At 44.8% G+C, this 12,895-nt stretch overlaps 1 pseudogene; it reads left to right on the forward strand.

Annotated features, from left to right (window-relative positions):
• The first annotated feature begins 1,236 nt into the window (after nt 1–1,236).
• Nucleotides 1,237–12,406, forward strand: LOC113893430 (annotated as a pseudogene).
• Nucleotides 12,407–12,895: the final 489 nt, after the last annotated feature.

Consider the following 12,895-nt stretch of genomic DNA (forward strand, 5'->3'; position numbering starts at 1 on the left):
AGGAGTTCAGAGAGACTGGATGTGGGATTGGGGTGCTACTGGGATCCCCTGAGGGGACTACACACCTCTGGACTTTATGAGAAGGCCTATGTCATTGGTTTAATAGTGCCCTCACAACCTTGAGATGTTTTAACCCCTGGAACTTATAAATATGACCTTATGTGGACAAAGGGTTGTTGCAGGTATAATTAAATTAATGATCTCAAAATGAGATTATTCTGGATTAGGATGAGATTTAAAACCAATGGCAAAACCTCATCAGAGATGAGAAGGGAAAAGAGACACAGACACAGTACCTCCTCTACATACAAACTTCATGCTACAAACTTTCAAAGATATGAACATGCATTCCATCAATGTCAGGTGTGAGTGACATTGTAGCTTACACTCCGTCTCCTACGGCTGACAATCCTTCAGCTCTACCATCTCTCATAACCTCTCCCTCCTCCAGTCTCTTCTTGTCTGTTCACTTGACGTCAGCCCGCATATGCCAGCAGTTGTACTGTAGTACTGTACTTTCCAAGGCACTACAGTGTGAGATTTAAAATATTTTCTTTATTTTTTGTGTTTGTTTTTTATGTATTATTTGCATAAAAAGTATTATAAACCTATTACAGGACAATAGTGTATAGTCGATTGTGTTAGTTGGGTACCTAGACTAACTTTGATGGACTTACCAAATGCACTCTCAGAACAGAACTTGTTCATAGATAGGGGACTTACCGTAGAAAGAGAAGCAGGTAATGGGAAGATGGAAGCAGAGACCGGAGTTATGAAGTCCAGGAATGCCAAGGAATGACAAGATTGCCAGTAGCTGCCAGGAGCTAGGAGAGAGGCATAGAGCAGATTCTCTTTCAGAGCCTCTAGACAGAACCCACCCTGCTGACCACTTGATTTCAGACTCTGGCCTCTAGAGCTGGAAAAGAATCAATTTATTTACCATTGTTTTAAGCTGCTGCATTTGTGACAATGTGCTACTGCAGCTGTATCAAATGAAAACACCCTGCTTCTCATAGGGAACTATGGGAGGAGTGCACCCCACAGGGTGCTCCATAGTGACCAGATTGGCTCAAGGAGTAGTAACATCAGTGTCACGTGGTTCAGGAGAGGTCCAGAAATTAGAGCTTCAGCTCTCCACTGACTCACTGTCACAAACTGTTTCTTGGAGTTCTGACATACTCTTGATGGCATCGCTGAGAAACTAGTGGACCGATCAAGAGATCCCTGTCCCGAAGGATGACTCCAGTGAGTGCTGTAGTGGGACCTGTAGGTGGAGACAAGAGGTATAGACCGAAGATGAAGTTGGTTGGGAAGGATGAAGTAATACCAGACAACAAATGAGCCAACAGCAAACCATGGATTTCACCAGTATGGACATAGAGTGGATTTAGATGGTGGTGGTTTAGTCGCTAAGTCGTGCCTGAGTCTTTGCTACCTGATAGACTGTAGCCCACCAGGCTCCTATGCTCATGGGATTTCCCAGGCAATAATACTGGAATTGGTTGCCAATCCCTTCTCCAGGAGATCTTCTTGACTCAGGGATCAAACCTGGGTCTCCTGAATTGCAGGCAGATTCTTTATTGACTGAGCCACCAAGGAAGCCCCATGGATTTAGATAGGACAGTCTAAATACAGTCAGACTGCAGGCGGATCCAGTTTCAGCTCAGAGAAGTAGGAGCAAGAAGAGAAATACAACACAGGGACTAGAGATCACCTCCCCAGTTTCATCTTCTTCTTGTCCCAAATTTCTGTTGGGAAAGAAGGAGAAACTTAAGTTGTTAGAAGAGTTTCAGCCATAATACAAATTCAACTGCAATGGGCCATTGTAATCAAGAAGAGTGTTAATGATCATGAATTGGACAACTGCAATAATTTTCTGGTCATTAGCTGGTGGAAGTAGGTGGGTTGAAGGAAGATCTTCAATGTTACATCAACTGAAAGTGAATGTCGCTCAGTTGTGTCAGACTCTTTGCGACCCCATGGACTGACTGTATGTAGCCTGCCAGGCTCCTTTGTCCATGGAATTCTCCAGGCCAGAATACTGGACTGGGTAGCTGTTCCCTTCTCCAGGGAATCTTCGCAACCCAGGGCTCCTGCACTGAAGGCGGATTTTCTACCAGCTGAGCGACCAGGAAAGCCCATTCCATTAGATACTTTTAAAAAGCTATATGATGATACATGAGTTGTAGTATAGAGCCTTTCTGGTGAATGACTAAACAACAACGCATAAAAAGGCAAAACCCACCAATTGTAGACCTTAGATATGTTTCTCATAGTAAAATCTACTATGATTTTTACTAGCTATTAATTTGCACCTAATTGAATTTATTTGCACATCTATCAGCCTGTGTAAGAGTCAGCTTTTGACAACAAAAGTCTGACATAACTTTATTTATTGTAGCTTCAGTCTTTCCGTCAAATGCCAGGAGAGATCTGCTTCTTCTAAGGGCTTTGTTTTATCAATCTGGGTGGCTAGCTTTGATTCAGCTTTGTCATCTTGCTGGGGGACTCACTGGTAAATCTCATTAAGAGTTTTGCTGATGCTAATTTATAGATCAGCAAGTTTGGAGGACTGTTTTTAATGTATTCAGTTTATTTTGGAGCTTTGCATCATTTCTGCCTCTCTGGAGTTAGGTCCATTTTACAGCCAACCAGAAAGACAGTACTGAAGTAATTGTTCGTAAAATGATGATCTTCTATCTGTATTCTCTCCTTGGCACTCTTGCCTGAAGAATCTATCTATTGCCTTCACTCAGAATGTACAGAGACTTGTTAGAGGTGTCCTAACAAGTGGCTGGTGTGTCCAGCTCCATTTCGGGAGCCAGGCATTATGTTGACCTCTGCTTTCCTTCAAACGCAGTGACTAATTTGCTTGAGTGTGAGGTAAAATTCAATAAATGAATCCAAAGTCCCCAGACGGCTCGGGGTTTGGAAATTCTTGAACTCCTTTGGAGCAGGTTGGTGATTTCTCCTTACCACTAGATGTCCCTGTGTGGCTTTTCTTTTGGACACCAGAGCTGTACCGGACGTCAGTTACCTCTGCTCTGCTGGATGGAAGCAAAGTGCATCGCAGTCTCTGAAGAGGCTGTTTATCATGGAGTATCATCCAAGCTGGGCTTCCATGGTGGCTCATATGGTAAAGAATCTGCCTGCAATGTGGGAGACCCGTATTCAGTACCTGGGTTGGGAAGATCCTCTGGAGAAGGGAACAGCAACTCACTCTAGTATTCTTGCCTGGAGAATTCCATGGACAGAGGAACCTGGAGGGCTACAGTCCTTGGGGTTGCAAAGAGTCCACACTACTGAAGTGACTTAACACACATACATTATCCAAGCTGGGACCAGGCACAACTTAGCCCTAGTACACTCATTCAAGTCTAAGGGCATGATGAAGCTGGAGAGTTATCTGAGTCTGCACAGAAATCAGGACTATCTTCACAGAGGTCCCAGTTCTTTTCAACTTGTATTCATTAAAATTTCCCTGCCTCCCAGTGCCCTCTTGGTAACCTGCTGCTGCTGCTGCTAAGTCGCTTCAGTCGTGTCCGACTCTGTGCGACCTCAGAGACAGCAGCCCACCAGGCTCCCCCGTCCCTGGGATTCTCCAAGCAAGAACACTGGAGTGGGTTGCCATTTCCTTCTCCAACTTGGTAACCTAGACCAAAGCTTTAAAAATTATCATGGAGAACTGGTTTAAAAAATTTTTTTTCACTTCTACTCTCTTGCAGACCAACACATGGTCTTACTGTGCTTGACATCACAGGTAACTCACTTGGTGAGTTTGATAACAACCAAAGTGAGTGTTTCCTGTCCAATGAAATGACTGATAATATACTTAAATGTGATGTTGCACAGCAATGTCAGCTGACTGTACAAGGTTTTGTTTTACAGACATTCTCTTGATTTCTGTATTTCTTTTGTAACAGCTGGTACAGCTGTTGACTGGTAACAGCTTGCAGACTGCTGCTGATACAAGGATCATGCTTTGCATGGCACTGGGTTAGACATCATTATAAGGCTTAGTTCTACTAACTTAAATGAAAACTAATGGGCTGTGAGGAACTGGAGCAGCTCAAGGCAGCTTTAGATGACTTGAATAGAGACTCACACAATATGCTGAAAGTTGTGGTCTCTGTCCTTCTGCCCCAGGTCAGGCCTGGATCTTCCACTGAGCTACTGCACTGAATCTCAGATTAGGGCAACATTAAACAAAAAAACTGGCCTCCCCTAGTGACTCAGATGGTAAAGAATCTTCCTGCACTGCAGGAGACCAGGGTTTGATCCCTGGGTTGGGAAGATGCTCTGGAGAAGGGAATGGCTTCCCACTCTAGTGTTCTTGCCTGGAGAATCCCATGGATAGAGGAGCCTGGCAGGCTACAGTCCATGGGGTCGTAAAGAGTCAGACACAACTGAGCAACTAACACTTTCACTTTCACTTCAAACAAAATGCAATGGGTGATCCCCAAAGACCGCAGCAGCAAAAAGGAAATGAAAGTTTTTGCAACTTCTGAACCTGTTATCAAGTCCAAACAGTTCTGCAAGGCACACAGAAGGCCAGTAAATCTAGAGATGAGCTCTTGGGGCAAGGAATAGTGACTTGATTCAGAAAGCAAGCAGATCTTTGTGTTCCAAAGAACCATCTTGCATAATTAGAATTCAGGCTTCTTTTATACTAAAAGGGGAAAAAGTAAAGTCAAAAATTTCCTGCTTCTGGTCAGTCTCCATAGAAGATGTGTTAATTTCTTCCCAAGTAGGCCTGGTCAGGATGTTTGCTGTGAGCAAAAGGTATAATGCTCCTTACCTGGGAGGCAGTGTTCCCAGAGGTGGACCATTGTGTATAATTTAAACTTACAGGCATCATCTCTTTAGTGATCAACATATAACAGAACACAAAGGTTCTTCTTTATTACAAATCTTTTTACAGAAATTAAGTGAATCTTGTCTGCTCTGTACTTTAAAAGAGAAATAAAGGTGATGAAGGATGGTAAATATCATGTACCTGGATTCATTTTAATAATTAGCCATAGTGACACCTGGGTGGTCAGTCATCTGCTGCTTTATGCTGCAACCAGCTCCAATTACAGAAATAGTGGAAGAACTTTAACTTCACAAACTGAAGAGAAATAGTTTGTTTACTCAACGCACCAACAGTTTGTGCTCCAACCATCATTTATTAAGCCAGTTATTTGTGATGTAAGAGCACAATTTGCCTTAAAAACAATGTTGAGAATGGTGGTTAATTTTCCTGTTCACTCACAGAAAACCATTTAAACCAGGCAGTAATTGAGTTAAATAAACACTGTTTCTCTCTTTGTTATGATTCCATGGGTCAAGTCAAGCAGCAGAGAACATTGTTATAAGTGTTTGAGATCCCAGTTCCAAATTTTGAGAGAAGAGATTTCTCTTCTTTCTCAGGATGCCCTGTGGAGAAACAGGATTTGTATAGACTTCCTTGCTCTAGTGGGGATGGACAACAAGATCACATGAATCCTTCATAGCAGTAGCTAGCAAAGAAGCAGGATGAAGCGTTCTATTAACTGTTTATTTAGAACTTGAAGTATGAAATCATGTTTCATGGGCAGTTTTGGGACCTTTGTGCAGGGGTGGCTGGGAGTCAGGCATGTGACCTCTTGGAGAAGGAAAAGTCACGTGGTGGGATCTAAAAGCACTGAATCAAATGTTATCAACTGGAAGACTAGGATGAAGCCACACAAATGAAAAAGGAAGATGAGAGAAGTGTTCATATGAGAAGAGAGTTGAAGGACAATATATGCAGCTTTGTCAGCAGGGGATTGAAATTTCACAGATGAAGGCTTATTTTCATATACTTACATTGTGGGGGCTGAAGCCCCTCAGGAGAGGCCCTAAATGTGTCCTTCCAGAAAGACGACTCTAGTGTGGACCAACATCTTTAGTGTCTCTGATGGGTAATATAATAGAGGTGGGAAAGATATAGGTTTCATGGAACCAAAAGCGTAAACAGTTTGTTGGCAATTTAGGGGGAAAAAAAGCAAACTTAAAAAACATAAAATTAGGTATAAAATATATATTTATTTAGATAAGAAAATAAATAAAAACAATATATCCACTTTTAAAAGTAGATGTCCATCAACAGATGAATGGATAACAACGTTGTGGTATATAGGTATATATATATATACAGTGAAATATCACTCAGTCATAAAAGGAATGAATTCTGTCAGTTGTAGTTTGCCAACAAAGGTCCATCTAGTCAAGGCTATGGTTTTTCCAGTGGTCATGTATGGATGTGAGAGTTGGACTGTGAAGAAAGCTGAGCACTTTCACAGTTGGACTGTGAAGACTTGATGCTTTTGAACTGTGGTGTTGGAGAAGACTCTTGAGAGTCCTTTGGACTGCAAGGAGATCCAACCAGTCCATTCTAAAGGAGATTAGTCCTGGGTGTTCTTTGGAAGTTATGATGCTAAAGCTGAAACTCCAGTATTTTGGCCACCTCATGTGAAGAGTTGACTCATTGGAAAAGACTCTGATGCTGGGAGGGATTGGGGGCAGGAGGAGAAGGGAATGACAGAGGATGAGATGGCTGGATGGCATCACCGACTTGATGGACGTGAGTTTGAATGAACTCCGGGAGTTGGTGATGGACAGGGAGGCCTGGAGTGCTGCAATTCATTGGGTCGCAAAGAGTCGGACATGACTGAGAGACTGAACTGGACTGAACTGAGTGAAGTGGATGAATGTAGAGCCTGTTATACAGTCAGTTGTTATACAGAAGTTGTATAACAAATTATATAAGTTGTTATACAGAAGTTGGAAAAAACAAAAATCATATAATTAACACATATATATGGAATGTAGAAAAATGGTACCAATGAAGCTATTTGCAGGGCAGAAAGAGATGCAGACATAAAGAACAGACTTGTGGGTCTTTTTAAGGTGGCCAGGAAACCGCCCAGAGGAGCCGGGGTGGCCTGATGAGCGAGGGGCGGAGTCGGGACCCATGCCATGCTGACTGGAGCACCGCACAGCTGCCGCCGCCGCAGCACCTCCCATGTGGAAGCCCTTTGTGGTGGATGCCGGCTGCCCAGGACTAGGGTTTCATCGCCTTAAACGGTTTTAAACCAATGAAGCTGGATTATCTTTAAAAAGACAGACAGCCCATTGTGGGAACTACAGAGTTTGTGGACAAATTTGTATTGGGCGCATAGTGGTGTAATGCCCGCAGATTCCTGCAAGGGCCCCTAAGTTCTTAGAGGGCTGCTTTGCCTTTTGAATCAGAGAGGTGCAAAGCTCGATAAAGAACGGCCCTTGTGGATAAGCACAAAGTCAAGCAACAGCGACTGGACAGAATTTGCGGAGGTATCCGCCCCCAGAACAGCCCCCAGCATCCCCACCCCCTGGTGGTGCTGCTGGCTGGCAGAGACAGCACCCGGTGGAGATGCCCATCCTGAGGGACCTGGCCGCTGTGCCTTCTGTGATGCACAGTTCACTCAGGAGATCCACGAGAAGGTTTTAAACGAGGCAGTTGGCGCCATGATGTATCACACCATCACGTGTGGATAGGCAGCGGTTACGACTATGTCTTGTAGGTCTTCATAGAACCGTTCAACTTCAGCTTCTTCAGCGTTACTGGTTGGGGCATAGACTTCGATTACTGTGATATTGAATGGTTTGCCTTGGAAACGAACAGAGATCATTCTGTCGTTTTTGAGATTGCATCCAAGTACTGCATTTCGGACTCTTGTTGACCATGATGGCCGCTCCATTTCTTCTGAGGGATTCCTGCCCGCAGTAGTAGATTATAATGGTCATCTGAGCTAAATTCACCCATTCCAGTCCATTTCAGTTTGCTGATTCCTAGAATGTCGACATTCACTCTTGCCATCTCTTGTTTGACCACTTCCAATTTGCCTTGATTCATGGACCTGACATTCCAGGTTCCTATGCAATATTGCTCTTTACAGCGTCAGACCTTGCTTCTATCACCAGTCACATCCACAGCTGGTTATTCTTTTTGCTTTGGCTCCATCCCTTCATTCTTTCTGGAGTTATTTCTCCACTGATCTCCAGTAGCATACTGGGCACCTATTGACCTGGGGAGTTTCTCTTTCAGTATCCTATCATTATGCCTTTTCATACTGTTCATGGGGTTCTCAAGGCAAGAATACTGAAGTGGTTTGCCATTCCCTTCTCCAGTGGACCACATTCTGTCAAATCTCTCCACCAAGACCCACCCGTCTTGGGTTGCCCCACAAGCATGGCTTAGTTTCATTGAGTTAGACAAGGCTGTGGTCCTAGTGTGATTAGATTGAATAGTTTTCTGTGAGTATGGTTTCAGTGCGTCTGCCCTCTGATGCCCTCTTGCAACACCTACCATCTTACTTGGGTTTCTCTTACCTTGGGCGTGGGATATCTCTTCAGGGCTGCTCCAGCAAAGCGCAGCCATTGCTCCTTACCTTGGACGAGGGTTATCTCCTCACCACCACCCTTCCTGACCTTCAACGTGGGATAGCTCCTCTAGGCCCTCCTGTGCCCGCGCAGCCACGGCTCCTTGGACATGGGGTTGCTCCTCCCCACCGCTGCCCTTGGCCTTGGGCTTAAGGGCATGGGGTAGCTCCTCCCGCCCGACCCCCCTGGCCTCAGGCTTGGGGGGTGGGGGTATCTCCTCCTGGACGCTGCCCTTGACCTCGGACGTGGGGTAACTCCTCTCGTCACCACCCCTGACCTTGGACACGGGGTAGCTCCTCTCGGCCGTGCCTGTGCTGTTGCAGTCTGGTACTCTCGGCCACTGCCCCTGACCTCGGATGTGGGGTAACTCCTCTTGGCCGCCGCCCTTCGGGCATGGGGTCCTCCCAGCTTCTGCCCCTGACCTCAGACGTGGGGTGGCTCCTCTTTGTCACGCTTGGCGCGCCAGCTGAAGTTGAACGGTTCTATGAAGACTTACAAGACCTTTTAGAACTAACATCCAAAAAAAATGTCCTTTTCATTATAGGGGGCTGGAATGCAAAAGTAGGAAGTCAAGAAACACCTGAAGTAACAGGCAAATTTGGCCTTGGAATACAGAATGAAGCAGGGCAAAGACTGATAGAGTTTTGCCAAGAAAATTCACTGGTCATAGCAAACACCCTCTTCCAACAACACAAGAGAAGACTCTACACGTGGACATCACCAGATGGTCAACACCAAAATCAGATTGATTATATTCTTTGCAGCCAAAGATGGAGAAGCTTCATACAGTCAGCAAAAACAAGACCAGGAGCTGACTGTGGCTCAGACCATGAACTCCTTATTGCCAAATTCAGACTTAAATTGAAGAAAGTAGGGAAAACCACTAGACCATTCAGGTATGACCTAAATCAAATCCCTTATGATTATACAGTGGAAGTGAGAAATAGATTTAAGGGCCTAGATCTGATAGATAGAGTGCCTGATGAACTATGGAATGAGGTTCATGACATTGTACAGGAGACAGGGATCAAGACCATTCCCATATAAAAGAAATGCAAAAAAGCAAAATGGCTGTCTGGGGAGGCCTTACAAATAGCTGTGAAAAGAAGAGAAGTGAAAAGCAAAGGAGAAAAGGAAAGATAAAACATCTGAATGCAGAGTTCCAAAGAATAGCAAGAAGAGATAAGAAAGCCTTCTTCAGCGATCAATGCAAAGAAATAGAGGAAAACAACAGAATGGGAAAGACTAGAGATCTCTTCAAGAAAATCAGAGATACCAAGGGAACATTTCATGCAAAGATGAGCTCGATAAAGGACAGAAATGGTATGGACCTAACAGAAGCAGAAGATATTAAGAAGAGATGGCAAGAATACACAGAACTGTACAAAAAAGATCTTCACGACCCAGATAATCACGATGGTGTGATCACTGACCTAGAGCCAGACATCCTGGAATGTGAAGTCAAGTGGGCCTTAGAAAGCATCACTACAAACAAAGCTAGTGGAGATGATGGAATTCCAGTTGAGCTATTTCCAATCCTGAAGGATGATGCTGTGAAAGTGCTGCACTCAATATGCCAGCACATCTGGAAAACTCAGCAGTGGCCACAGGACTGGAAAAGGTCAGTTTTCATTCCATTCCCAAAGAAAGGCAATGCCAAAGAATGCTCAAACTATCACACAATTGCACTCATCTCACATGCTAGTAAAGTAATGCTCAAAATTCTCCAAGCCAGGCTTAAGCAATATGTGAACCATGAACTTCCTGATGTTTAAGCTGGATTTAGAAAAGGCAGAGGAACCAGCAATCAAATTGCCAACATCTGCTGGATCATAGAAAAAGCAAGAGAGTTCCAGAAAAACATCTATTTCTGCTTTATTGACTATGCCAAAGCTTTTGACTGTGTGGATCACAATAAACTGTGGAAAATTCTGAAAGAGATGGGAATACCAGACCACCTGATCTGCCTCTTGAGAAATTTGTATGCAGGTCAGGAAGCAACAGTTAGAACTGGACGGGGAACAACAGACTGGTTCCAAATAGGAAAAGGAGTACATCAAGGCTGTATATTGTCACCCTGTTTATTTAACTTATATGCAGAGTACATCATGAGAAACACTGGACTGGAGGAAGCACAAGCTGGAATCAAGATTGCCGGGAGAAATAACAATAACCTCAGATATGCAGATGACACCACCCTTATGGCAGAAAGTGAAGAGGAACTCAAAAGCCTCTTGATGAAGGTGAAAGTGGAGAGTGAAAAAGTTGGCTTAAAGCTCAACATTCAGAAAATGAAGATCATGGCATCCGGTCCCATCACTTCATGGGAAATAGATGGGGAAACAGTGGAAACAGTGTCAGACTTTATTTTTGGGGGCTCCAAAATCACTACAGATGGTGACTCCAGCCATGAAATTAAAAGACGCTTACTCCTTGGAAGGAAAGTTATGACCAACCTAGATAGCATATTAAAAAGCAGAGACATTACTTTGCCAAAAAAGGTCCATCTAATCAAGGCCATGGTTTTTCCTGTGGTCATGTATGGATGTGAGAATTGGATTGTGAAGAAGGCTGAGTGCCAAAGAATTGATGCTTTTGAACTGTGGTGTTGGAGAAGACTCTTGAGAGTCCCTTGGACTGCAAGGAGATCCAACCAGTCCATTCTGAAGGAGATCAGCCCTGGGATTTCTTTGGAAGGAATGATGCTGAAGCTGAAACTCCAGTACTTTGACCACCTCATGCGAAGAGTTGACTCATTGGAAAAGACTCTGATGCTGGGAGGGATTGGGGGCAGGAGGAGAAGGGGATAACAGAGGATGAGATGGCTGGATGGCATCACTGACTCGATGGATGTGAGTCTCAGTGAACTCCGGGAATTGGTGATGGACAGGGAGGCCTGGAGTGCTTCGATTCATGGGGTCGCAAAGAGTTGGACACGACTGAGCGACTGATCTGATCTGATCTGATGACTATGTCGATGTCAAGGCTGCAGGTGAACTCGGGATGGCAGTGTGCAACATCCTGTCCGCAGCAGTGGAAGAGACAGTGGACTCAACTGTCTGCCACATCCTTAATCTGTACGGGCTGAATACCTGGCTGTACCAGGCGTTGCGTGAAGGCACGCAGGTGCAGAGCGTCAAGCAGATCTGGGAGGTTGCCTCGGGCGGGGGGCAGGGTGCGCACATCCGCTGGTAGACACTGGGCCTCGTTGGCTTCGGTCGCAATGGGGCAGGCAGTTGTGGTTCGAGTGAAGGCCTTTCGATTCAGCGTCCTATTTTATAACCCCTACTGCAAGATGAGATGGAGCGGTCCCTGGGCATGTAGAGAATCTATACCCTGCAGGACTTACTGTTCCAGAGCTACTATGTGTCCCTGCACTGCAATCTCAACGAACATAACCACCACCTCATCAATGACTTCACTATAAAGAAGATGAGGCAAGGCGCCTTCCTAGTGATCGCGGCCTGCTGCAGACTGGTGGAGGAGAAAGCCTTAGCCCAAGCCCTCAAAGAAGGAAGAATATGAGGGGCGGCCCTCAATGTGCACAAGTCGGAGCCTTTCAGCTTTGCTCAGGGTCCCTTGAAAGAATCTCATCTGTACTCCCCACACAGCCTGGTATAGTGAGCAAGCCTCATTGGAGATGAGGGAGGAGGCTGCCAGTGATATCCGACGGGCTATCACAGGTCGCATCCCAGAAAGCTTAATAAACTGTGTGAACAAGGAATTCCTTGTCGCAACAGCTCCCTGGTCAGTAATAGATCACCAAGCAATTCATCCAGAGCTGAATGGTGCCACATACAGAAACCTGCCAGGCATTGTGGGCGTGGCTCTGGGAGGACTTCCTGCTGCCAAGGAAGGGATCATCTCCAGAGACATCCTGGTGATCCACAACCTCCCCACGGTGGCACATCCCTCCCAAGTTCCCTCTCCCAACCCACCCACGAAATACGGGGACAATCGAGAGCACCTCAACGAGCAATAGCAGCAAGTGACGAAAGGTAATCATTCAGATACACCTGGGACCAAGAGACTGAAAAATAAATGAACTAAGAGAAAAGGAATTTGACAGTCTTTTTAACTGATTCTGGACATATGCATCATTGACATTGCAGTGTTACAACTACAAAAGAGCTAGAAGTCGAGACGTGGGAAAACTGAAGATGTCCTCTGCTTGCACAAGCGCTGAAGGAGACTAGGATGTGATTTATTAACGACCAGCTTCTGTTATTGTGTGTTAAGTTTTTCATCTGTGTATCAAATCACAAAGAATAAATAGATCTGTTTCGTTTATCAGTTCCTTGGGCACAGGAGGTCCTGTTCAGGTCCTTGCTCTAGAATGTTGCGTCAAGAGTTCCAAACATCAAAATAAAATATTAATAGAATTAAAAAAAAAAAAACTGAACAGACTTGTGAACAGAGCAGGGGACAGAGAGGGTGGGACAAATTGTGAGTAGCATTGACATATATACAC

The sequence above is a fragment of the Bos indicus x Bos taurus genome, chromosome 5, assembly GCF_003369695.1.
Source record: "Bos indicus x Bos taurus breed Angus x Brahman F1 hybrid chromosome 5, Bos_hybrid_MaternalHap_v2.0, whole genome shotgun sequence".
Lineage (NCBI taxonomy): Eukaryota > Metazoa > Chordata > Mammalia > Artiodactyla > Bovidae > Bos > Bos indicus x Bos taurus.